This window comes from Salvia miltiorrhiza, chromosome 2 (assembly GCF_028751815.1).
Source record: "Salvia miltiorrhiza cultivar Shanhuang (shh) chromosome 2, IMPLAD_Smil_shh, whole genome shotgun sequence".
In the NCBI taxonomy this organism is placed as follows: domain Eukaryota; kingdom Viridiplantae; phylum Streptophyta; class Magnoliopsida; order Lamiales; family Lamiaceae; genus Salvia; species Salvia miltiorrhiza.
In genome coordinates, this window is record NC_080388.1 from 65,144,095 (window position 1) to 65,147,204 (window position 3,110).

The 3,110-nt window shown below is 43.6% G+C and overlaps 1 non-coding gene across 1 annotated transcript; it reads right to left on the reverse strand.

Moving 5' to 3' along the window:
* Window positions 1–216: 216 nt before the first annotated feature.
* LOC131013721 (small nucleolar RNA R71) lies at window positions 217–323 on the reverse strand. Its single transcript, XR_009097808.1, has one exon. It is a non-coding gene; the product is annotated as a small nucleolar RNA R71 (small nucleolar RNA).
* Window positions 324–3,110: the final 2,787 nt, after the last annotated feature.

The window sequence follows — 3,110 nt, forward strand, 5'->3', positions numbered from 1 at the left end:
GACCCGAATGGACATCTTGGAAACTTCTTGGAGATATGCGGCACCATCAAGATGAATGGAGTCCCGGAGGATGCCATTCGACTTCGACTCTTCCCCTTTTCGCTAAGGGGCATGGCCAAGACATGGTACCAATCTTTAGAGGGTGGTTCTATCACTACATGGGAGAACATGGCTCAAAAGTTTCTCAACAAGTTCTACCCTCCGGGTAGAACCATGAAGATGAAGAAGGACATAGTCCAATTTCACCAATTTGATGGAGAATCCTTCTACGAAGCTTGGGAGAGATTCAAAGAGATGCTAAGGAAGTGCCCTAACCATGGTTTAGATCAAAACACAATCATTTGTGTATTCTACACCGGGTGTAGTGGTGAGATGCAAAGAGACATGAATGCATCGGCCAATGGAGCATTGTTGGAGAAAAGCCACGCGGAGGCCGCTCACATCATAGAGAACTTGGCCACCAATTGCCATCAATTCCCAACGGAGAGGATCATCTTGAAGAAGGTGGCGGCTACAACAAGCTCGGATCCGATAGCTCTTTTGACGGCTCAATTGAACGCCATGAATAGCAAGATTGATGCTATATCAATGTCAAGGGTAGAGCCCGTGGTTGAAGAACAAACTAGCTTCGAGGATGTGAACTACATCAACAACAACAACAACCGAGGCTATGCGAACTTCCGGCCCCAACAACAAGGTGGCTACCAAGGGCAAGGGCAATACACTCAAGGATTCCAACCTAACCGCCACCCTAACCTCTCCTATAGCAATCCAAACAATTTCTTGCAACCACCGCCCGGATTTGCGGTGAGCCATGGCATGATCAAGGAAGAGAAGAAGCTCAACCTTGAAGAAATATTGATGAAGTTCATGACCACGACTCAAGCTCACATGACAAGAACGGATGAGAAGTTAGAGGCTCAAGCCAAGCAATTGAAAATGCTTGAGATACAAGTGGGACAAATTGCCGAGTCTATAAACAATCAACACCAACAAGGGCAATTCCCAAGCAACACAATCGTGAATCCCAAGGAGCATTGCAAGGCCATTGCTCTAAGGAGTGGGACAACATATGAAGAGCCCAAGATGCCCGACGAAGAAGATAGAAGTGGTGTTGTGGTTGAAGTTGGAGATGGCAACCCTTCAAAGGAACAAGGAGATAGAGGAAAGAAGAAGGAGGTGTACGTGGCTCCACCACCTTATTGCCCACCAATCCCTTTTCCTCAAAGACATCAAAAGAAGAATGTGGAGAATGAATTCTCCAAGTTTCTTGAGATTTTTCGAAAGGTGCACATCAACATTCCACTTATTGAAGCTTTGAAACAAATGCCCTCCTATGCAAAGTTCCTAAAGGAGGTCATATCAAACAAGAGGAAGATGGGAGAGAATGAGACGGTCAATCTAACCGAAGAATGTAGTGCCGTTCTCCAAAGAAAAATCCCCACCAAGATCAAGGACCCCGGGAGCTTCACAATCCCTTGTGATATTGGGAATGATCGCTTTGGGAAAGCTTTGTGTGATTTGGGAGCAAGTATAAATTTGATGCCGCTCTCAATCTTCAATAAGCTAGAGATTGGCACCATCAAGCCTACAACAATTGCCCTTCAAATGGCGGATCGTTCCGTTTCTTATCCAAAGGGGATAGTAGAAGATGTCCTCGTGAAAGTCAACAATTTCATCTTCCCGGTGGACTTTGTTGTTTTGGACATGGTGGAAGACAAAGATGTACCTTTAATTCTTGGGCGCCCCTTCTTGGCAACGGGGAGAGCCCTCATTGATGTTGCTAAGGGCGAACTCACCCTTAGAGTGAATGAAGAGAGCTTCACATTTTCAATCCACAAGGCTCTCAAGTACAAGGAGGAAGAAGAAAAGAGGGTTGGTGAATGCAAGATGATGCAAGTGATAGAGTCTTGCATCAACATGGAGGAGTACCACATCTACAACAATCCAATGGACACTTGCCTCCTAAACCCTCTATTCTCTTTTGTTGATAATGATGAGTTTAATGCTTCTAACTTATTTATTGAGGCTAATGAAATGAACTTTGTGCAGAAAATTTCACAAGGAGAGGCATGTTTCTTGGACTTGAGAAATGGAGAGCCGAAAGATGAAGGAGTGGAGAAGAAGACTCCCAGCTTGGAGTTAAAACCTCTCCCCGAACACTTGAAATACGCCTTCCTTGGTGAGGATGAGGCGTATCCGGTAATTGTATCATCCTACCTTTCTCCTCATGAGCTTGATCAATTGCTAAATGTTTTGAGGAAGTATAGGTCCACTATAGGATGGTCAATTTCCGATTTAAAAGGGATTAGCCCATCCATTTGCATGCATAGGATTTTGATGGAAGATGATTTTAAACCTAGGAGGCAAGGCCAAAGACGGTTAAACCCTATTATGCAAGAAGTAGTAAGAAAAGAAGTTCTCAAATTGCTAGATGCGGGAATTATTTTTGCTATTTCGGATAGTGAGTGGGTTAGTCCCACTCAAGTTGTTGCTAAAAAGGGGGGGAATAACCGTCATAAAAGATGAGCATAATGAGCTAATTGCAACTAGGTTAGTAAATGGATGGAGGATGTGTATTGACTATAGGATGTTGAACACAGCTACTCGAAAAGATCACTTTCCTCTTCCTTTTATTGACCAAATGCTTGATAGGTTGGCGGGGTATGAATTTTATTGTTTTCTTGATGGGTACTCCGGGTATAATCAAATCATGATTGCCCCGGAGGACCAAGAAAAGACCGCTTTCACTTGTCCTTATGGCATTTTTGCTTATAGACGCATTCCATTTGGTCTTTGCAATGCCCCCGCTACTTTTCAACGATGCATGATGGCCATTTTCCATGATTTAATTGAAAATGTAATGGAAGTTTTTATGGATGACTTTTCTATCTTTGGCAATTCTTTTGATCATTGTCTCCATAATCTATCTATTGTGTTGCAAAGGTGTGAGGAAACTAACCTTGTATTGAATTGGGAAAAATGTCATTTTATGGTTAGGGATGGAATTGTGCTTGGACACAAGGTCTCCAAAGCCGGATTGGAGGTGGATCGAGCGAAGATAGTGGCCATTGAGAAGCTTCCACCACCATCCAATGAGAAAGCCGTGA